At 37.5% G+C, this 25,394-nt stretch overlaps 1 long non-coding RNA gene across 1 annotated transcript; it reads right to left on the bottom strand.

The window, feature by feature from the left end:
• Window positions 1–8,249: 8,249 nt before the first annotated feature.
• LOC145004154 (uncharacterized) lies at window positions 8,250–9,039 on the bottom strand. Its single transcript, XR_013662290.1, has 2 exons — window positions 8,612–9,039; window positions 8,250–8,495 (listed from the first exon to the last, which is right to left on the bottom strand). It is a non-coding gene; the product is annotated as an uncharacterized LOC145004154 (long non-coding RNA).
• Between the last annotated feature and the right edge of the window lie 16,355 nt (window positions 9,040–25,394).

The following is a 25,394-nucleotide window of genomic DNA, read 5'->3' as shown; positions in this document are numbered from 1 at the left end:
TAGCCAAATAATAACTTAACAAAGTAAGTTAAGACACTTAGGAACATGTATACACTTTATATACGTGTTATAGGTCCTAATGGTTGCATCTAAGTTGATACGGGACAAGGCAAAAGGGGTTTAATGCACAAATGGCCTTGTATATGAGTTCACCACCCAACAAACCCCACCCATTGGAGTTTACGGTCATAAAATCCTTGAGTTTACGGTCGTGAACTCCTCACATGGAGGTTTTGGGTGTTTTGAAGTGTTATCTTGATCCTAGGATAAGTCTAGCCTTGTTGGAACAATCCTTGAAGTAGTTTAAGGCCTTGGAATGCTCCTTTGGGGAGTTTACGGCCAAAGGACCATATCCCCTAGAGTTTACGGCCGTAAACTCCTATGGGGTGTTGGTTTTAATTCATTTGAGGCCCTTGCATATGTAGGATAGCTTCCATGTTTTTATCTAAGGCTAAATGGGACAAGAGGCACACATTTGTGCCTTCACTTGGAGTTTACGGCCCAAGATATGTTCCTTGGCCGTAAACTCCCTTTAAGGAGTGATTTTGATGTCATTTGTTCCCCATCCAAGTCCCAAGTAGTCAAGGTAAATTGTCTTAAGGCTTTTAGGGTGTTTAGGGCATCTTTAACACTTGAAAAAGGGGTTTACGGCCCAAGATCCTTCCTTGGCCATAAACTCCTAAAACCTTATGGTTTTAAAGTGTTTTGGTGTCCAAAATAAGCACAAGAATTAGAGGGTAAAGTCCTTAAGCTTTAGGGGATGATTTAGGGCATTTATGATCCTTAAAAAGGGGTTTAGGCCCAAGAAAGTTTCTTGGCCGTAAACTCCTATCACTTGTGTTTCTTGAATGATGTCTAGTCTCAAATGTCCATACCTTAATCCCTAAACAAGTTGTCTAACAAGGAATCGGGACTAGGAAGCCTTTAGGCTTCGTTTTGGAGTTTACTCCCCAAGAACGTTCTTGGGCGGTAAACTCCCGGATCTTGCAGTTTAGACATGTAATTGATGTTATAAAGCATATAACAAGTATTGAAACACATTTAGGAAAGTAGACTCACAATCCGGGATGAAAACCCGAAGATCCGTCAGAGAGAATTGGCTTTTCTCTAGTTGGAATTGTGAATAATGAATTAATTAAATTCAGAAATCTATTTATAGTCCTAGAATATTTTGACAGAAAATATTTTTATTCCGAAAGTCGGACTATATCATTATGAAACTTACAATGTTCAAGCTTCACAATTTCAGGAGCATCCACTCTCTTGATTTATCCAAAAACGTAAACCCTAATGCACACAAACTTGTTCGGACAAGTCTGAAAATCACTGAAACTGGACTAGCTTCTATTGAATAGATAATGTTCGTACAAATGGAAATTTCGGGTTGTCACAACCGCCTCAACCCAACCCCCAATAAAAAAAAACATGTGCACATAGATATCATATGCTAGCTCGTATCATATAACAGTCAAACCGATCTAACATACCACTAATCATAGCAACATCCCAAAAACTGGTCTATAGACTATTATGTGATTATCTATTATATGTGCACATGTTTGTTTGGCGATTGAGGCTTATCTGCTTTTTGTGAAAGACAATAAACATGGGCATTCCAACCTGTTGGTTGTGGGTTGTGAGTATTTCATCCTGAGGATGATTGGACTCATAGTATGCGGGTATTCCAACCTATTGGTTGTAGGCCTGGGGGTATTCCATCCTGAGGATGATTGGACCCATAGTATGTTGGCATTCCAACCGATTAGTTAAGGGCCTAGGGTATTCCAACCCGATGGTTGACAGGACCAATAATATGTTGTTTATGATTATATGTGTATTATCGTGGGTATGGGTATTTTGGGGGAACTCACTAAGCTTTTGGGCTTACAATTTCAGTTTCTTGTTTCAGGTACTTCTGGAGATCGTAGGAAGGTGAAGGCATGATCGTACTGCTCCTCCTGCTATTACTATTTTTATGATTTGATACTGGGATACTCTGATATTTATTATTTTTAAAACAACCTATGTAATGTTAAATGGTTTTACATGTTTGAAAAAGTTGAAATTTGGCATGATTTTGATGGGTGTTACAAGTTGGTGTCAGAGCCTTGGTTTGAGTGAATTGGAGGAACATTTGTGTGAATCCAGTCTCAAATCGAGGAAAGAGTTTCAAAATGGTTTTAAATGGTTTTCAAAATAAGTAAAGGAGGATGCAAGGTGTACGATCAGCTGGAGACAGTAAGTGAACCCTAAAATACCATATAGTTATTTGATTATGTGATATGTTAGAATAGCATGCTAGTACTACGCTAGGTATTTCAGGAAATGCATGATAGAGTTGCATGATTACATGATGCCTGCTAGCCTAGGTCGTTCCTTATATGAGATTGACATCATTAATGTAGTTTCTTGTGTATGTATGATGATTGTACATAATTAAGATCTTATAGCTCGAGAATGTTTGATTTGGCCTAATGTTTTGTTCTTATTGATTACAGCTTAGGGTAGGATCCGATATTCGAAAGTCTATAGGCTCCAACGTTATGTATGGTTAGCATAAACTAGTGCTACAGGGGTTGGTGGAAGTGTAACATCCGGATTCCCAGGTATATTATTCTAATATTTTATTTTTGGAATTTGTGAAGGAAGTCGGCGAGTTGATGCTTAGGCTCACCGAGTAGGGTCACGGATTATCATCCGGGTTCGTGTTTGGACTCGATGAGTCCATTAGTGGACTCGGCGATTCCACGTTGTTTAATGAAACCCTAATCCCCCGGGGTTGGAGCCTATTTAAGGGCACTCATAGCCTCCTATTGCGGCTACCAGTCCCTTGAGAGCACCCTAAGTGAGCTAAATCGTTTGGGAGGAAGGAGAAGCCATATTTGATCTTTCTATCTTTGGTTTAGCAAGAAGAAGGTGATCAAGAGCAAGAGGAGACTGAAGGAGGTGTGATTCTAGTGATTTCAGAGTCCAGAGACTTCAACTTGAGGTATTTATTCGGACCTTCTTCAGTCTTGGTATTGATTCTTAGAGTTAGGGTTTTCTAACCTCTTTTGAGGATGATTATGTGGAGCAATTGGTCCCTTCTCGAGTTTATGCTTTGGATCTAGACTCAAAGAGGTCCAGAGACATTAACCCTTGGAGCTTTATGAATTATCTTGGGAGTCATGAGCTTAGAATGTCATTTTTAGGGCTAAATCACCAAATGAAACCATCTAGATGATATATGAGTGTCAAGGTCTGGACTTTACGTGATTATTATGCTTGGGAAGGCCATATCTATGGATTAGAGGAGCAGATCTGACCTCAGGAGGTCAATGGAGTTTGTGCATGGCATGTACTCACCGAGTTGTTCTTGTGACTCGGCGAGTTGAGTCGGGGTGGCCCCGCGATTTTTACCTGGGACTCGTCGAGTAAAGGGAGGGACTCGATGTATTAAATGGGACTAAAGAGTTAAGTGGACACATGTGTACTCGCCAAGTTGCCCAAGTGCACTCGACGAGTCGGGTCAAAGTTTGACCATTGACTTTGGTTGACTTTTAGGGTTTGGTCAACAATGAGGGCCTTTGAGCCAAAGGAGGGGTAAAATGGTCTTTTACCCTTCTGAGGGTGCCTAGAGAGAGTGGAGTCTAGTTCTGAGAGTTATATTTATGAGAGTATTACTTTATGTGTTTTGGCGGAGGCTAGATCATATTTCTACCGAGTTGGTGATTTACCGGGACATCTGAAGTGAGTCTTCTCACTATACTTTACCTAGAGTGGTAATTAGAGTTATGTGCCAGAGTTATTGTATGCTATTATGTGATGTGTTGTACTGCATTGTTTCTATGTGGTTTATATCATGTGTATATATATGAGTATATCAGAGTTAGAACTGAAAGGTTCACAGAGTTAGGACCAGAGGGTCCACAGAGTTAGGGCCCACGGGCCCACAAAGTTATAGCCTCGAGTCTCTAGTATGTGTTATGTATGGTATTTTAGGGAACTCACTAAGCTTTATGCTTATAGTGTTATGTGTTATGTGTTTCAGGTACCAGTGATGATCGCGGGAAGGCGCCAGCATGATTCGTACACACGCATGGATTTTTATGTATTTTGATCTTGGGAAATATTTTGTGAACCAAATTTATCATACAAATGGGATTTTGTTGTTAAATGTGTTTGGTAAAACGTGTTTAAAAATGTGAAAAATTGTTTTGAATTTTACGGTGTTACAGGAAGTCTCATGGATGAGTGAGGTCGAGCGACCTCCATATGCATGAATAGTGTTAGGGTGTTGTGATGATACTTGAGTCAAATATGGGTAGGTGTGGAAGGTATTTTGAGCCATTACTACTGAAAGCACAGGACCCATATGCGTAGCAAGGAAGTCACAACCCCTAGGGTTTAGTGGGGAGTTAGTTCCCAGTTATTTATGCGGATTGTATGATATCTACCTATTATATTTTCAGTATGGTGGTTATGAGGAATTTTGTGTCTGGATCCAGATCGGGATTTGGGCAGGGCGATCAGGAGGCCTTTGCAGCGCTTGAGGTTATCGGCCAGGAGGGGGCAGTGTTGATAGAGGATCGAGTCAGGGAGATCATCCGCAAGGAGGTGGTCGAGGTTATCCGGGGACAAGTTCTGGGGTTCTTTGGGTCAATCAAGACCTCTATGATGGAGTACTTCGATGACAGATACGCAACCCTTGCGGAGACGGCTGCTGCTACAACTGCATCAGCTGTAACAACGATAAGAGGATGAGGAGGAGCCAGTCGGGGCTCCCAGTACAGGGACTTCGTTAACACAAAGCCCCTACTTTTGATAGGGATTAGGACCCCATTAAGGCTATGAGGTGGGTATTCGATGTGGAGGGATGTTTCTTTACTTGGTCATGTCCTACTGACTAGAAGGTCAGGTGTACTCTGAACCTGTTTAGGTCCAGAGCCAAGGACTGGTGGAGGTTGATGATAGGGTCATACACTGATGATCAGAGAGTTGCTGTTACTTGGGAGGAGTTCCGAGATATGTTCCGCACCTGATACATTCCGCGGGTTGAGCGGGAATGATTGGCTCAGGAGTTTTTGAGTTTGAGACAGGATGGGGGTGCCGGTGACGAAGATCACCCGTATGTTCACAGAGAAGGCGATGTTATGCCCATAGTTTGCTTCCGAGCAGGCTCAGATGACTCATTATCTAAGCATGCTCAAGACTGACATATGATAGTTTGTGTCTACCCAACGATGTGATACTCTACTAGAGCTACAGGAGGCCGCAAGGCGGCGTGAGTTGGAGATTGAGCTGCAGTTAAGGGAGCAGCGGCAGGTGTCGACACAGTCGTAGCCGGTCCTGAAGCAGTCTAAGACCGCTAATACCAGGATTGGGGGACATCCATTCCACAGTTGTGGAAAGTACGGAAAGGCTTATTCAGGTACGTGCCGATTTGGGAGTGGGTGCCATTAATGTGGCAAGCAGGGCCATCTGGCCAGGGATTACAGGCAGCAGACTCCGGCTTCCGGAGTCAGACTTTGTTATCATTGTGAGCAGGTGGGCCATATGAAGGCCCAACATCCTCTTCTAGCCGCCAAGTTGACGCAGGCTTCAGCACTGGCTACATTGAGGATTTCAGATAGGAGGCCAGTTAAGGCAGAGCCTCCAAAGGCTCAGGGGCGTGTCTTCCAGCTTGTAGCCGAGGAGGCCAGGGCAGCACCGAATGTGCTTGCTGGTATGTTCCTATCCTTTATCTCACTTATTATATACGTGTTATGCTTGTCGATTGTACCTGTGTTTAGGTACATTTTTAGTGAGCTCCTTGCCTGTATTGGTTTTATTTAACTTGGGGGCGAGTTGGTGTTTCGTATCTCAGACATTTAGTAGGGAGTTCAGTGTGCCAGTGGGCGAGCTAGAGTGTCCATTGTGAGTCTCTATGGCCAACGAACATGGAGTATTTGCTTCTTCGGTCTACCGAGGATGCGAGTTGGAGATCTTCGAAGTGTCCTTTCTGATAGATTTGATTCCAATTCTCATTTGGGAAGTATGCGTGATCTTGGGGATGGATTGGCTTAGTCGATTTGGTGCCATGATAGATTGCGAGGGCCAGCGAGTGGTAGTGCGAACCCCAAGTGGGGGAGAATTGATTGTATATGGCGATGGAACCAGAGTGGGATCAAGGTTCTGTTCAGCTACCAGGGCTCGGCTGTATATTCAGCACAGGTGTGCGGGTTATCTGGCGTATGTGGTGGATACGCGAGCCAGGGATCTGATTTAAGTTTTAAAGGTTCCACTAGTCAGGGAGTTTGCTGATGTGTTTTTAGAGGAGTTCCCAGGGATACCTCCGGAGAGGCGGGTCAAGTTTCGAATCGACTTGGTGCTGGGTGTGGCCCCTATCGCCAAGGCACTGTACCAGTTGGTGCCACCTGAGATACAGGATCTGTCATCACAGCTGCAGGACCTACTGGGCAAGCAGTTCATTCGACCTAGCAGTTCTCCATAGGGAGCACCGATCCTCTTCGTCAGGAAGAAGGACGGTTTGCACCGGATGTGCATTGATTATAGGGAGTTGCACAAGTTGACGGTGAAGAACCATTATCCACTCCCAAGGATAGATGATCTCTTTGATCAGTTATAGGGTGTATCTTGGTTCTCCAATCTAGATTTGAGGTCAGGGTATCATCAGGTCAGGGTCATAGAGGACGTGGAGAAGACCGTGTTTCGGACTCGTTATGTTCATTACGAGTTCGTAGTGATGCCGTTTGGGCTTACCAACGCACCAGTAGTATTCATGGACCTGATGAATCGAGTCTGCAAACCGATATTTGATCGATCGGTCATAGTGTATATTGATGATATCTTGGAATATTCCAAGACTCGAGAGCAGCACGAGGAGCACCTCAGGGAGTTATTGGGAGTGTTAAGACGAGAACGGTTGTATGCTAAGTTCTCGAAGTATGAGTTTTGGTTATGAGAGGTCTAGTTCCTTGGGCATCTCGTTAACCAGGAAAGGATTTTGGTCGACCAGGCCAAAATCAAGACAGTCATGAAGTGGGAGGTTCCAAAATCTCCCTCAGATATCAAGAGTTTTCTGGGATTAACAGGGTACTACCGGAGATTCATTCAGGATTTCTCCAATGTAGGGTTTCAAAGCACTCCATGGATGATGGCAATGGACCCCTTTGATAAATTCTAGGTTAAAAGCCCAAGACTTGTCTTTTCCCTATAAATAGTCATGTATTATTCATTATAAGGGTTAAGAGTTAGGCAAAATGTAGGCGCCACGTTGTGAGGTTTCTTGTAGAGTTAGATTCTTATTTCTTAAGTGTAATTTGTTCCTCACATTCAATAAATTGAGTGATCATTCGACCTAATCTTCATCTTTGTGTTTGTTCTAAAATTCCACATCTTGTTCATCAAATTTCAATTAGGGTTTTAATCCCAACAAGTGGTATCAGAGCGGGACTTTGAAGATCTATTGATTTTTGACGTATCGGTTCTTGATTTGATGATTTTTTGCACGAGTTATTGAAGATTGTTGGTGTTTTGGCGGTATGGAATCAAGTTTTTTTGTTCGATCTACTGTTCATAGAGATCTATATATTTTGTTACTGTTCATCATGGTAATTCCAATCTGATTCTCATTTAATTCATATATATATATATATATATATATATATATATATATATATATATATATATATATATATATATATATATATATATATATATATATATATATATATGAATCTGATTGGTTTACGATTAAAGTCCTTTGATTCATTAAATTTCTATCGATCCATGTTTTAGCCCACATAATCATGTTCCTGTTCATTGTATTCATGGTATTTTGTTTTGGATCTAAAAAGCGTTTATTCCGTCAATAGTGGCCCAATTGCATTTGATTTTTATTCAAACGAGTTTATTGGTTTAAGCCCTTGACTTGTTCCTTGTCATCGCAGATTTTGATGCACGCATCGACACATCTCAATTGTGAATGTTGTATCGTGATTTCCCAACTCATTCTCATATTCAGATTGAATTCATGTCTCGACTCTATTTAATCATTTGTTATCGATTTCTATTCTTGAGTCATAGTTTCAAAACAGTTTCATTCTCAAAATTGATCTTGATTTTATTTGATCAAGATGTTTGAATCAATTTGCTTAATCTGTTCCGCATCTTGATTGGGTGTTTGTTAAATGGAAATTATGACACTTGAGATGAACCGTTGAAGAACATATGAACATGGTATGCCAATCACGTGGTCTGATGATGAATGGATGAACGGCAGTGTATTTCAATTTGGAGGGTCAAATCATAGAAAGTCAAAATTAGGGCAAAATCGGAACTGTAATGGGTCTTGGAATCAGATTGATGGAATATAAAATTGGAACAAAGGAAATTTGTGGTCCTTGTCAGATCTTGAATCGTGATTTGGCTTGACGTCCGGTTCGCTTGGCCAAGCAGGTCTCTTAATAGAGGCTTAATTACATCGATCCAATGATGTTGATTCGCAATCTTACCTACAAACGAACGAAATTGATTGTGATATGGGTGTTTCATGATCTGCAAACGAATCAATCTCAATTGGGACGTACATTGGTCAACAGAAAAGTCAAGATCGGTGTGAAATCCTTACCTGCGATCGGAAGCGAACCTATGATTGGGTTCGTTTGTTAGCTCTTGTAACGAAAGAATGGAGATACGCCTTGGGATAAAGCTGATGCACTTGGACCGAACCTGTGCTCGGACCGAACATGGTTTCAGTTCAATGAACCTGGAACGAACTTGGGTTCATGTGTTTATGCTTGGAACGAAAGAAGGGAGGACCGAAAGCGAACCTGGTTTTGCGTGATGATTCACATTTCGCTTATGGTCTGTTGAATTGAAGCGATAGATGATGGAATCGGATTCGCTTCATGAAGCTTGGAACAAACCTGGTTTCGTGTTTGTGGAGATCCCCTTATGGTGTACTTGGAACGAATCGTCGATTCGCATCTCACATCTCTCAAGTGATCCTAGTACACGGAACGAAAGTATGATTCACGGTATTAATTTTGGGGTCTTGCATTTATTCCAGTCGTTGCATCCCCTTTATCAGGAGTATAAATAGGGAGATGATGCTTTAATGTTTCATATTTGGTCCCTATAACTCCAGCGAATTGGCATTTTTGGTCCCTTTTGTTTTCACAGTTTCATATTTTTGGACCAATCCCAGAAAGTGTTACAAATAAAGGGGTATATTGATGCAGAATTACCATTCCTGCCCCTGTCTTTCAGCAAATGACAGTTTCGGCCCAATATTCAGAAAAGTTTACTATTTTGAGGGCCGGTGAACAGTTTTGGTTATTTCAACGCTCATATTTTTTTGAGAATAGAAAATTATGGATTCCATCAAGTCTTGGCGGTTCGGAAAGTCGTTTTTCGTGATAACGTCAAATTTTCACGACTTTTTCGGATTTTATACTTCATCGTTTATATCATTGTGTCACGGGGGAGCTTAGTAAATTTTTATCCATTCAAGATCATTCTCATGAACATTTGAAGGCTTTATAATCATGTTTTTGATTATAAATCGGGGGAGAATTTGGTATTGCCATTCGAAATTTGGATTTGTGACTTTTCAAAGTTGAAGATTTTTAATAAAGCTTGTGGTAGAATTATGAAGGTAGCTTTTATGGTGGAAGTTCTTCATCGAGCTCTGCTAAAGCTTTTACAGAGAAGTATCCTTTACAGCGGAAGTTCTTTATCAAGCTCTGCTAAGGACTTGTTATATCTCCGACTTCTTGTATTTTCTCGATCAAGTGGCGTTACGAATCTTAAAGTTTGGGTTGTTACATTATATTTTTTGATGGCTTATATCATTAGCTTATTTGAAGATCATTGTGACTTTGAGGGGGAGGTCTTCAAAGACAAGAAGTGATTCAGTTTCTTTGTTCTGGAATGGGTTTTTATGGTGGGTTTGGTTTTCATGAAGATTCTTTGGGATTACATTCGAAAATGAAGTTTAAAGATATTACTTCAGTTCTTAATTTATATATCGTAGAGCCCGTGATTGAAGACTATTGAAGAATCAAGATTCGTGGATTGCTTCATATATTCCTCGTTGTAGATCTCTTTATTCGCTAGACGCTTGTTTCGGAAGTTAAAGCATTGTCATCCATTCCATACTTTGAGAGGGAGATTTTAGGGTTTCAAAGCACTCCATGGATGACGGCAATGGGCCCCTTTGATGAATTCTAGGCTAAAAGCCCAAGACTTGTCTTTTCCCAATAAATAGTCATGTATTATTCATTATTAGGGTTAAGAGTTAGGCAAAATGTAGCCGCCACGTTGTGAGGTTTCTTGTAGAGTTAGATTCTTATTTATTAAGTGTAATTTGTTCCTCACATTCAATAAATCGAGTGATCATTCGATCTAATCTTCATATTTGTGTTTGTTCTTATTTTCCACATCTTGTTCATCAAATCTCAATTAGGGTTTTAATCCCAACATCCAAGATTGCAGTACCCCTAACTCGCTGATGAGGAAGGGGTGGATTTCAGGTGGGGCCCTAAGAAGCAGAGGGCGTTTGAGACCCTCCGTCAGCGTTTGTGCGAGGCTCCAGTTTTGACTCTCCCAAAGGGATTTGGGGATTTTGTGGTGTTCTGTGATACATCCATCACAGGCTTGGGAGCGGTCCTCATGCAGAGAGTGTTGGATTAGTGTCTATGTTCATAACTATATTTGGTATGTACTTGACCCGACTCAGCATGGTCCATTTGGGTTGTATGGCATCATGCATTTGGATAGACTAAAAGTGATAGAAATAACACTGAAGGTTTATTAATAGATTATAAGTTCTAATATATTAAAAAGATTATTTAATTAGTATTGATCAAGAATTTTTAAGTGATCAAAAGAAGACTAATTAAATATATGGGTTGATTGTGTAAATCATCCATGCTTTTATAGTGGGCTAAGACTTCATGGATTATCAAGTTGGGCTAAAACCTATAGGATGATCCATTGATGCTCCATGGTATATTTGAACCCATGGATCCAAGGAAATGGAAAGCCATGATAATAAGGGTTTACTCTAATTGTGACACTATATAAATATCATATTCTTGGGAAAAAATCGGCCACTATGTGTGATAGAAAGGGCTAGCTGATTTTCATGAAGTGTATCATTTCTGTCTAAGTTATTCCATGTGCATTTGATGTTGTTTGAACCATTTGAGGTGTCACACTTGGGGCACTAGGTACTCAAGCTTCATGAAGACAAGCTACATCAACAAGGTATGTATTCTAATTTGTTATATTATCCAAGTATCAAAAGATTGTATGCTAGATAGAGTAATACCTTGGAATATTCATATTTGCATGTATAATAGAGAAAACATAGATCAAAGGTATTTAGGGTTGCATGTACACTTAGGATTGTTAGAATGCTCATATCCCAACAGTTGTTATAGAGCCTAGGCTTGTTTTCTTGTTATACTTGCAAAAATTGACTGAAATACGAAGTTTTGATGTTGTCTGGACAGCAGACTCGCGTAGTCCATGAAGGGACTCGACGAGTCCAAGACAAAAATCATCCAACTCGCCGAGTTGGTTTGTACATTCGACGAGTTGGACCCCTGACAGCATATCTTCGAGTTTTAAAGCTGGAATTGGTTGAGAATCATTACCTTAAGCTGTTTTGGACTTGTAAAACGTGTTTTTAAAGTGGTAATGATTATAGTAATCCAATTTCAAGGTTAAAATCAAAATTTCAAGTTTTATTCATGTTGATGTAATTCTTGAAATTGGTGATATGGATTGTTCATGCTTATGAGTTTTGATAGATCATAGTAATTATTTACAAAATTGTTTGTTAGTTAATTCTTGATCTAAATGTATTTTAATGGAGTCCATAATTTGTTCTCAAGTTATGGATTACTAAAAGTTTTATGTTTCCTTTATTTATGAGTTAGTTTAGATTAATGAAAAAATTGTGTTTTAGTTGTTTTCAATCCAAATTAATCTAATTTTTTTTTCATAAAATGTGTTTTTGTAACTTGTCCTCAAGTTATATGAAAAGACACATTTATGAATTTTAAAACTCATAAAAATGTCTTAGGTTACAAAAATGAAGAGTATTTTCTTATAAATAGTTTTTATGGCTCCATATCTTGTCCTCAAGTTATGGATGTCCAAGAGTCTCTTCATTAAAAGTTTTTTAAAACTTTAATTAAATTCATAAGTTATGAAAATCTAAAAGTTTTGAACAGTTTCAAAACTTGCCCTCAAGTTTTGGAATTTGTAAAGTTTTCCCATGAATACTTGAATTCCTAGTTAAGCCCTTAGAATTTTAAAAGTTAAAATTCAACCCTTATACTTTACAATATTATAAGGTAATATATATATATATATATATATATATATATATATATATATATATATATATATATATATATATATATATATATATATGTATAAGAGCAAGTCGTCTTACTATTAGTAGGCCTCATTCACGAAGCCAGTCTATAAGGGGGTATAAGGTTACTGCCTATAAAATGGTAGTTTAATGGGTGTGCACTCTTACCCACCGCTTCCTTGACTGGTGGAGGGTCGTTAGCCGAATAGGTATGACAAGGACTATAATTCTCCCTTCATTAAAATTATTAATGATAAATACTAGGTAACTAAACTCTTAGTAATACCCGATCTTAGTTACATAGGAAAATGTAAATTTGGTGCTAATTCATGAAATTGCACTTTACACTTCGCTTAAGTCGGTTAGTGGAGCGTGTGTGGTTAACCGGCACACTAGCTTGATGTAACAAGGTAGGCAAAGGGTAACTTAATGTTTATCAAAGTAAAGCATAAGTTAAGTAATATTATAGAGCGGCATACATTAAATGATTGTTTCCCTGTTCTTGATTCTTCTCCATTTTTAAACTTATTGTGTTGATTCATTATGTTGATGCCGACTTCGATCGAAAAAATGAGCATTGTGGTACTCTCATTATAAGCCTAGTATAGTAGCGCAATTTTGAAATGGGATTTAGTAATGGTGTTGAAGGCATCTTTTTTTTAAATACTATTTGATGTTGGTGAATTTAAGTATTGATTTTATTGCTGACATTTGATAAACTGTGATGATTTGGTTGTGCCCTAAAGGTGTTCAATGAAATGTCTAAGTGAATGTTACAAGGTAATAGTTGTCTACTCAAATTCATGGCGCTTATTTTTAACACCAGGTTCATTACTGTTGTGTGTGGTGACTTCTTAACATATTCAAAAACTCAACAGTGAGTAGCCCTGAAGAATATATTGAAAGAAAGGCTCACACAAATGATTGGAGAATTCCAAGATTCATAATAAATGCACAAGGAACGAATCCAGACAAACCAAGAAAGATATAATGTATATCAAAGATTAGAGTGAACTCACCCACTTGTCACATATGCAATCATTTCGGATGAATATCTAGCAAAAATATTTATGTACTTTGCTTGAAAATTTAATTAGTGAAATTTTTTTAGTTAGGATAACATGTATACAACTCTCTTCATTGTATGACTTTTTCACATTTTAATGCCAATTACAAATTTGTGAAATCCAATATATATTCAAGTTACATTTTTGCAATATTTACAACCGTTTAGTTCTTTTTCCTTTCATTCTCTAAAATAATTGTAAGCATGAAAATAACATGGTGTGTGTATAATCACATAACAAAAAACATGTATGTGTGAAATGATCAATTTTCATAAGCTATATTGGTTGGTTGTCTAATATCATTTATAAAGTTTGAAAAAGTAAAAATACCAACATATAATAAACCATCAGATACAAAAACTCTAATCATTTGATGTCTATCTCGTGAACATATATCCGTTAATTCTTTATCTTTAAAAGCTGCAAGTAGATGAATACAGACACAAAAGTTGCATAAATTAACCGAAAAATATGTAAGCTCTCTCTAAGACAAAAAAAATGGTTAAAAATCGTAATTTGTAAACATCTATCACACTCTTCAATTCAACGAGCACCAACCCGTGATAACTGAAGACACACAATTGAAGAACCATAATCCAGAACCCTGAAACCTGAGAACCTGATGCAATATCAATGTATTGTTTGATTATATAAGAATAAATTCTCTTTGAAAACACGTACTATTAAACTACCAATAGTTTGAACATCAGCAATACATTAATATTAAAATTTACTTTAAAATTTTGGAGACCAACAAAGCTTACACATCTCATCACTGTTTTTCATGTAACGATTCATCGACCTGATATAAAATAATATAAGTGTGAGATTAGGAAAATCATGAAAAATAAAATTAAGTATAATTACCTTTCTTTTTGGATAACTAGTGGTATAATGGCCCATTCCTTGGCAGTAAGAGCATGTTCTTTTTTTCATCATTTCTAAGGAAGACTTAATTCTAGTTGCATTTTTAGGATGCCATTTCGTATTAGTTGGAAGAAGAGGGTCCCTGACAGATATTTGAGGTATCATATCAACTTGAGAACTTCCAAAACAATAATCTTGAGATGCATTCTCATGTGCTTCAACCTTTTTTTGGATAATTTGATCTTCTAAAAACTTTTTACAAAAAGTATTGAATCTTTTTATCTCTGAAGGGGAGTCACTTGCCTCTTTAATTGCTTTAGTACTATTCGAACGATCACACCATAAAGTTAAGGCACTAACTTCATTTTCATCATTTATTTCTTCAAGTCCAATGCTACCTCTGCCCACCTTGTATCTAGCATCAAGCGTCCACCTAGGCAGAATATAGTGATTAGGAAGGGTTTGAACATTCCACTTCATCACATAAAGGCTTTGCTTGCATAATATCACATATGTTTCATACTTAGCACATGAACATTTGACAACTTGATTCAAGAAATAAAAGATAACAATTCGCCAATGGTTTTTATCGACATTTACTTGCCCAACCCGATATCTGATTTCTTCTGTGTTTTTGCTTAATGTCTCATGAGTTAAATTGTTAACAACTTCTATCCATTATTTCTTGAAAACATCAAACATCTTTCTAGTATAAAATTGACCGGCGTTTTCTTCAGTTGGATGAATAGAAGAAAGAACTGGTTTGAAGATCATAGTTTTGAAATCTCCATCTTCTTCGGCAGTCCTTCGAGTTTCAATTGCTTTATCATACTGAAGTGCAAATTCATTCAACATGGTCTTGGAGTTAACAAAACCATCAAAAAACGAATGAATGCTCTCACTTCATCCACTTGTAGTCATGCCGGCAAAGAAAACGTCCTTCAAGAAGGCTTTAGCCCAATGCATTCGTTGCTTATACATCTCTATTATCCAACTATTAGTTTCGAGGTTATACTTAACACGTATAACTTCCCAATTGGTTTCAAATTCTTCAATCGTATCACTTTTTACCCATTGTCTATATGACTCTTGAAAATCACTACAATGGGATACAAGTGGCCGAAGATGTTTGAATTCATGCTTCTTAATGTGCCATGCACAAAAGCGACGCCGAGTGTTTGGAAACACTTTCTTGATTGCATTATCCATGGCTTTATCTTGATCTGTTATCATTGCCACTGGATATTTGCTAAACATACATTTAAAAAAAATGCTCAAATAGCCACTAGAAAGTTTCTTCCTTCTCATTTTCTAGCAATGCGCCACCAAAGAGTATAGATTGACCATGATGATTTATCCCAATAAATGGAGCAAATGGCATCTTAAACTTATTTGTCATGTATGTAACATCAAAATAACAACATCTCCAAATTTAATATACACGTCCCTTGATCTTCCATCAGCCCAAAAAACATTTCTAGGGCACCCATCATCAAACAAATCCATGGCAAAATAGTGGCTATTATCTAGTAATGCTTTACCTTGGAAATGTTTAATAAGACCATAAAACTCTTTGCCTTTGTATTGTTTTCGTTGCTCTGATAAAACATCCACACATTGTTTTGAAGTAACATCAACTTCATATGGAGTTTTCATTGCATTTACAACCTTTCTGACTTAACAAGGCCTCAACCCTGATTGACCAAGTTAAACCATAAGAAACTTACATGCTATTGAGCGGTGTATCTTCCCATGAGAACGATGTTTCATTACCTTTGTTGGTGTAGTGCTCAACTCATGATTGTGTGTATCATTAAACATGTCTACAAACCATTTCCCATCCTTTCTTTTTGAAATACGAATCATTGCTTGACACCCGGTCCTTAAATCTCTTCGATACATATATCTTCCGATAAAGAATATTGGTTGTCAAGCAATGATTCGTATTTTTATAGTTCCTTTCAAACTTTTATGACCTTGCTTGTTGCACACATATATCTTCCGATAAGGAACATTGGTTGTCTTATTTTTATAGTTCCAATGAATGTGTATACCAAATCCATGTACAAAGGCAAATTAGTTATAAAATGTATATGCATCATTAGGTGTATTAAAAACCTTCCCCATAATACTTACTTCAATATCTTCATCTTCGTCACATCCATGGTTCACACCCTTACCATCCGTTGTCTCAAATTCAAGTGTTGATTTCAAATAATCATTTGTGTACATATCTTCAGTTTTATGTGTTCCGGAAGGTTGATCCTCTATTTGGATTTATGTATTCATTATCCTATGGCTGCGCTATACCAAGAAAATAATACATGTATTTCAATTACACATTCAAAAAAATCAAACAATTAAGCATTATATTATGATGGTTTTTGCAATTGAGAAGGAATGAAGATTGATGTTGATTGAAAATAGGGAACATTTAACCTGAAAATGCATAATTATCACCGACTGCCAATGTAATCACGCATATTATTCCGAATTTTACCAAATGTATTACAATCATATATATATATATATATATATATATATATATATATATATATATATATATATATATATATATATATATATATATAGGGTTAGGTTCATTTGAGACCACCTATATTTTGTGAGACCGTGAGACGTATTTTTTTTATTTTTTTTATTTATTTTTTATTTATTTTATATTTTTTTAGTTAATTCATGTTCCAAAAATAATATTTAAAAAAAGAATTTTTTAATTTTTCCATTTATTTTGCATTTTAAAATTATTTTTAAAATATGTACAGTGGAATATTCTATTTAGAATATTTCACGTATTTTTCAAAAAAAATAGAATTTTTTTAATTTTTTTTTAATTTTTTTAATTAATTCAAGTTCCGAAAATAATATTTAAAAAAAGAATTTTTAGATTTTTCCATTTATTTTGCATTTTAAAATTATTTGTTAGAATATGTCAGTGTAATATTCTGTTTAGAATATTTCACGTATTTTTCAAAAAAAAAAAAACGGAATTTTTTTTAATTTTTTTATATATATTTTTTAGTTAATTCAAGTTCCGAAAATAATATTTAAAAAAAGAATTTTTGGATTTTTCCATTTATTTTGTATTTTAAAATTATTTTTAGATTTGGTCTCACGGTCTCACAAAATTAGAATGGTCTCAAATGAACCTGAACTTTTATATATATATATATATATATATATATATATATATATATATATATATATATATATATATATATATATATATATATATATATATATATATATTTCAGTTTTTAGTTTCATATTAATGTATGCCGCTCTATAATATTACTTAACTTATGTTTTACTTTGAGAAGCACAAAATCAAAATTGAAAATAAATAAAACGTGGCCATTATGCCTACTGTCAGGTAGCCTCAAGCTACTCAAAATTTAAGAGAACTTCACATACGTTTTATTAGTATATAATTTGTAGGCCTTTAATTTACTAATTATTCAAGAGTTGTTACGATACTTACGTATCAAGGATAGTCAATTCAAATACCCATAATTATTCAAGAAAGATAAAACGTAGCACCATAAGCTAACTATGTTCACACAAAATACAAACTCTAAATCAGAAATAAAATACGTTTATTGATTGCGTCTAAAAAAAAGACAGAGGGTGTGTTTACCTGATTCTGCCATTAAACAAATAGAGAGAAGAAGATGACCTTGCGAAGCGATTATAAAAAGAGAGAAAAATAACGGAGTATCTTAGAGTAAAATAGGAACCGTAAATTCCATAGTAAAAATAAGGGACTTAGTGAGTTTTTTTCATTTAAAACCACGACGCATTAAGAGCTTTTATATATATATATATATATATATATATATATATATATATATATATATATATATATATATATATATATATATATATATATATAAGAAAATGACAAAAGAAAGAAATGATATTTTAGGTATTTTTTATATGAAGTAAAGACTCCAGTGTAATATTTACAAACCATAAGAATATAACATATCAAAATTTAAACCTAAAGACCAAAATTACAAATTTGATAAAACCACAGGACCATATCTGTAATTTATTCTTAAATTAACAAATACTTTTTGGTTCAGCATAGTGATTGTGATATATAACCATCTTTGCTGGCAGTTTCAAGTCAATCTGGACATGCACTGAACCATTAAACTCACAAGACCTTCTTACGCTATATTATTTGTCTAAAATATTAGATAAATTATTAAAAGATGATGGTAAAGTACAATATCACGATGACAAGTGGAAAATAGGACACGTTTACATTAATATTTAAAAACGTGCATATAATGAGGTTGATTGTTCCATCCCACTCACCCTTAACTACCAACTTTACGTGTATTATTTCTCAATCATGTATTTCCATTTTTTGTATTTGTACTCTTTAACGATATGTCATCATGACATTGACATGATACAAGTCAGGTTACCGGAATACCCGAAAAAATCAACCCGATACCCGATTTACCCGTCGAAAAAATCTGATGAGTAATTCGGATATCGGATATTTTCGACACGGCTACTACCAGCATTATACCACCAGTAAAAGGAGAGAACAATACAATTTTCACCATCTGTCTAACTCTTGAAGTGGATAAAATATCATTTTACCCCTCCATGGTCTCTATTACCCATGATTGACCCAACCCTAAAGTCAACAAAAGTCAAACTCGAGTCAACAGCCCATGTTTGACCCGACTCGTCGAGTGCACTCTTGCGACTCGTCGAGTCCCCTTGTTTCCTCAGAATTCTCAAGGAAGTCCAGCTTAACTCGTCGAGTTAACCCTCATCTTGCCGAGTTATCACGCAATCAAACCCATCGGGACAAACCCTCACCGACTCGTCGAGTCAGGTCGTGGACTCGGCGAGTCCCTTCGATCAGATTCCTCATTCAAACTATTTACGGCAAATCTATCACTCTAAACACTAGATCTACCATTTTAAGGGTCGATTGTCACGAAAAGTTGTAAGCTTTACGTTCAAACATGGCATATAAGGCTCATAATGCCAATACATGCTCCAACAAGGCACCAAAACACAATAACTCTTTTAGTGACTGAATAAAGCTTGAGCCTTTGGACCCTCTGGATCTCACAAGGTCCAAATATGAAGTCTAGACCTAGAAAGGGACTCCATTTACTCATATCTCAACAAAAAAAGGTGATAGAAAGCCCTCAGCGTTAAAACATGAGATCTAATCACCACAGGAGAAAGGTAGGAACTTTTTACCTCCTCCAGAAGCTCTTGGATGAAATAACACTGATCCACTGGCCCCCTTCTTGTTCCTTGATGACAAAGAGATGTACCACAAGACCCCAAAATTAGCTCCTTTCACACTCTCTAGCTCCAAAAGGACGTTAGGGTTTACTCTCAGTGAAGGTGAGCCACAAATAAGGCTATAAGTTTCCTTATATAAACCCTAACTCTGGGAAATTAGGGTTTCTCTGCTCAGGACCTACTCGGTGAGTCAGCTCTCTGACTCGTCGAGTCCACTCATTAATTCCACGTGGCCAACCCGACCCGACTCGACGAGTTGGACTCACAACTAGCCAAGTCACTCCATAAATATCAAAGATAAACACAAATTAATGCATTAAAAAAGTCTGGATGTTACGTTTAAATTGTTAATTTATCGCTATCAATGCAATGTTATTAACAATTTTAGTATATCATGTAAGGTTGTATTATTATTTTTATACGAATGCGATACTATTTTTTTTTTTGAACTTGTAACATCCCAAAATTCAAGACTAAAAATTTCTTTTAATAAAACATTACTTAAAGCATAATCATCAATCCAAAACATAATCAGAGTATTAATTTCCAAAACATATGTTCATTATCAGAGTAAAACATTCCCAAGGTGTCTAATCTATGGTGTGTGCCATGCGATCACCCCGAGCTCTTCCCTCCGCTACCGGAAGTACCTGAAACCAAAACTAAAAACCGTAAGCACGAAGCTTAGTAAGTTCCCCAACCTACCACATACCATGCATAACCACATACTGCACATACTGGGCCACACCCGCTATTCTGGGCCTCGCCCCTACCTCGGGCCTTGCCCGCTACAATGGCCCCGCCGCTCCAGGCCCCGCCTGGCTTCGAGCCCCACTCGGATACAAATCTGTTTCACTTAGGCCTCGCTTGTCACTGGGCCCCGCTTTCTAACATAATAAATCATGTCCTGAGGGCTCGCCTACCTTGGGCCTCGCCCTTGTCTTGCTACTAATGAGTCATGAAACCCCATCCATGCTCCTACTGGTAGTGAGTTATAGGCGCAACCCACACTCACGCTTTCCCTAACTTGGGCCTCACCCTTGATCTGCTGCTAATGAGATGTGGAACACCATCCACATTCTGCCATTGGTGAGATACGAGACCTCTCTCACACTCACCTCCCTACCAGGTACATACAACTATCACATAGACAACAAGTATAAACTATCACATAAACCACTCCTTGGGCACTCGCCCGCTATCATTGGACCTCATCCTGAATATCATACTAGCATACTGTGCCTAGGGATAACCCCTGGGTCTTCCACTCATAACTACATGGACCGGGCGGCATTGTGGCCTTAGACCCATTCACACAAATAGAAACTCACTTGCACTTGCTGAACTTGCTGAACCCCTCTGCTGCTGCCCGACAACTCTTCTGAACTGCATCCCCAGTAGCTCCCCGAGCTATCAATACCAATATAACACTTTGTCAAACTGTCCTCCGAAAGTCAACTAAGTCAAGTCTGGTCAAAGTCAAAGTCCTGGTCAAATTCGACCTTCCAGGTCAACCCTACTCATCGAGTCTGCCTACTGACTCACCGAGTTCATATGCTCAGAGTTCTTCCATTCGCGACTCGACTCGCCGAGTCTATCGATTTTCGAGTCCTAACCTGACCAACTCACTGAGTCCCCACTCAACTTACTGATTCGAGTCTTAACTTGAAGGGTTTGGGGTTTTGCGACTTGACTCGCCGAGTCTAAGAACACACTCACCGAGTCCAAGGCAATCTTCAACAGACTCGCCGATTTGTTCATCCGACTCGTCGAGTTCCTCCCAATCTTCATACTACTCGCCGAGTCCACTCGAAGGACTCGCCGAGTCTATTCAGTCCTTCATGCATTCAGAGGCTTTTTGAGTCATGTAGGGACTCCAAACTGTAGATCCACTCTTCTAAGGCCTATTCCTCACGTAAAGTTGTAAACTTTACGTGTAGCTAAGGAGATCTAGGCCCAAAACACTCCATACTCGGGTTTAAGACAAACATGCTTCATCTACACCCCCAAGGCTGATACTTTATGACTCTCTAGACCAGAATACTCTTAGATCTGAGGTAGCAACTTCAGATCTGGACTTCTAACTCTAACTGGCTCTAGGACATGGCATAAAAGCCCCAAATCTCATGATAAATAGGAAACTATGAGCAAAGGAATGAAGGTAATGACTTCTTACCTTCAAATGCTCTGAAAAGTCACACTAATTCTGGATCCAAGGCTTCCTCTTGCACCCCTATGAACTTCCTCCTCTTGCAAGCTTCAAATCACAACACCAAGGCTAGATCTTTGCTCAAAAATGGATATGGTGGCTAGGGTTCGATGTTCTGGATGAGAGGAGTTGTAAAGGAACCTTAAGGAAGAGAATGAGGTGCTTAAATAGTGCACAAGTCCCGAATTTAGGGTTTTCCTCGTTCATACCAGACTCGTCGAGTCCCCTTTGCCGACTCGTCGAGTCGGTCACTTACTCCTCGACCCGGATCCCGCTCAGACTTGCCGAGTTCCTCCTTGGACTCAACGAGTTGACCCTTTGACTTAGGTTTTCTTTCCTTTCTTGACCTTTCTGATTTTGGGTGTTACAGAAATGGTCTCCATATAAACATGAGCAATTATTTTATATTATATAATTATATAAAACTAAGGTTCCCAATTCAACAGTTCTTGCTGTTGATTGGACCACCTTTAATTATTATTTATTTTTATTTTTTCTAATGAGATCAACGTGTGTCTCCACCGCTTCATTTCCGTGTTAGCCAATAAGAATAAGATTGGTGTCGATACATGTGTTAAGCACCATTTTTTTTTTTTTTAATTTTGGATCCGGCCACCTTTACCCCATCCACCGTCATTCATCTTCCTCTCTTTAACCTCTATCAGAAGGAAAATGAGTATCGTCTCCATCATCTCTACCAATCTCCTCAACTTTTAGTGTTTGTGATTACACAACTATCTTTATCGCCGTTCACCCAATCTATATGCTGATTTTAGGATTTAATTGCAGTATCTTCCTTCTACCGCTCCATCTCTTTCTTCCTTCCACAGAAAAGCCCTAACTTCATCCATTCCTCTCCAATAACTCGAACAAAACATGGAGAATTCCATCATCTCACCGGAAAAGATCTAGCACTGATAGGCAATCGGGTTCCTTACAAGGATCTGGAAGAGAGAGCAGCTCGGTTTCTCGCTCCAGTTTCCATTTGTTGCAAAAGAAGGTATGAACAAGTGAACCGAGAAAATGTAGTTTTTGTATCCCCCCCTGTAAGATGAAAATCTATATGTAGTTTTCGCTAAAAATTACTTGTAAAATTCTCGACTCTTGTGTTTCAATGTGTAAATAGATTGGTTATGCACTTATGCTGGTTCATGATGTGTACAGCAGCAACAACAACAATTACTATTCCAGTACTTTTAGGTTTTTCTGTGGAACGAGAAGTACCTTCCTTATCCTGTATTTTTCTGTGTATTCATCGTTCAGTGGATTACACGTTTCAATCGATTCAAATCAATGAAAATTCATCGTTTTAACATGTGTGATTGGTAGAAGAATGAAGAGTAATGCTAACAATGCTGAAATTTGGTGTCGTTTCTACTTATTCTGAGTTTTTGCAATGGAAGAAAAACCATGCTCATAGTTTTCTCTTTTCGTTTACCTCCAAAATTATAGTATTCTCGACAAAAGGGACTTCCACTTCCACTCATGGAGAAAGGTAATGGAACTCATGAAGAGGCAAGTAGCCCAAGTTGGGGTGCTTCATTTTTGGTGCAGACAACTGAAGATGCTTCTGGAACTGCTGTTATTCCTCCTTCTCCTTCACCAAGACCTTCAGTGGTATTCTCATCAAAAGGGGATACCAGTCCTCTTCAAAAGCTTCAAAATCAAGTTTTTAGAGCACTTAAAGGCTTATCTCCTCCTTCTGAAGATAAAAGCAGAACTTACAATCCAGAAGTATTAACTAGCCAAAAACGTCAATGGGCAAGCTTTCAGTTGGATGCCCTGGTATGTAAATATGTATACATGTAAATATGTAATATCTTTCTTTTTTTCTTTTTCTATACTCCTATCTTTTATTCTTGAATCTTGAATTCTTGATGATTGTTTATACTTTTCTAATTTTTTTATAGCATCAAATGATATTGAAAGAACCTTCAAGGCTATTTCAGAGCATGGTAGTGGTTGGATTGCATCCAAATTGTGACATTGACATGACGAATTTTCAAGTTAGTACAGAATCATAATATGTTTTCTATCCTTAAATTTTGACCATTTTGGTCATAAATCACGGAAAATTTAGGGGATTTGTATCATCAGTATTTTCAAATTACATTTTCTAAATCATAGTTGATTATATGAGTAATACTAAAAAGTATTTATTTGTCGCCAGTAAGTTGTAATATATTTTTGACACAAAGGCACTAAATCAATTGGTATGTTGCTCTTCCAACATTTCATTTTCAATCTTGAAATGAATGTTCCCAATATATTTGTCATTTGGCTATAATCTAAGTTCATCTAACTCGATCTACAACTTTTTGTACATTGGATTATGAATACCTCTATATACTGATTTCTTATATATTTGTAGAATACTCTTATCCAAGGAGGCAGGGATGTAGTTTAGATATGGGATAGAAGATGCCTTCGCACAAGAGGATTGGAATCTGGTGTCCTGACCGACCATCTTAAACGCATTACCACTACAAGAAAATAGCCCTTTAATGACGCGCAAACAATGACACTCGCTGATAGACAACGCGCATTTGCAAGTGCCCTAAAAGATAATGTCAGTTTTGCAAAATTTGAAAGATAGAGGGCACGTATTTGTGCACGCCCTAAAATTAGTGTCAGAAAAGAAAAATAAGAAATGCGGAGGGCGCCTTTCATAAAATGTGCGTCATTTAAAGGTGTCACTTTATAATTTTTAAGTGAAACACGCGTTTTAGGCGGGAAATGAAATCGATGAAAATTACCCCCGCCTATTGAACCCTAAAAATTAATCCCCCCGCCTCTTCTACTTAGCAAGAAAAAGCCCTAGGTCCCTCACCTTCATCTTCAGTATCATCAAACATCTCGTTCATCCTCTGCATTATTTCCATCGTTCTTCCCTCTCCTCACTGATCAATACCCAAAAAACCCTAATATCATAACCACTCGTCTTTTCTCGCACAACAAAATCCCAAAACATCACCAAATACTAAATTCCACAAAATCGTTGTGACCATTTTAGCTAGGGTTTTTTTCAAGAACGAAAACAATCTCGCATCTCTCTTAGCTCTAAAACAATGGATGATTCACCTTGCTTCACCTTTGGTCACTTCTCCTCCAGCGACGTCAGGCCTTCCTCATTACAAATTGACCAACGATAAGCTAATACTTATAACTGAATGGTTTCACTCTCAATTGGGTGTGCGACTCCTCCATCGCACTGATGACTACGAATGTGACTCTTCCACTACACCTGTGATTGCGTTCCGTCTCACCTCCCTGACCGCTACCTTAATAGGTTTATCTATTCAATTAGATTTTTCTTTTCAGTTAGAAATCGATTTCGTCGCCTCCCCAGCTCTTCATCTCTTCACTAAAATCTCTCTTCATCTATCCACTAAAATCTTCACGGTTTCTTTAATTTCACTCCAAGGGTTATTTGATAGCTTTTGTATGGTTTATTCCCTATACTGAATCGCTAGTCAAAACCATTGTGGTGGTTGTGGCGAAATCAAAATGCGGGATTGAACCATTGTAGCAGAGCGATCTTGAAACTTTTGATTAATACTTCTCAAGTCGTCTCCAA

The sequence above is a fragment of the Lactuca saligna genome, chromosome 7 (assembly GCF_052625555.1).
Source record: "Lactuca saligna cultivar CGN05327 chromosome 7, ASM5262555v1, whole genome shotgun sequence".
Lineage (NCBI taxonomy): Eukaryota > Viridiplantae > Streptophyta > Magnoliopsida > Asterales > Asteraceae > Lactuca > Lactuca saligna.
This window is presented reverse-complemented; position numbering and strand designations above follow the sequence as displayed.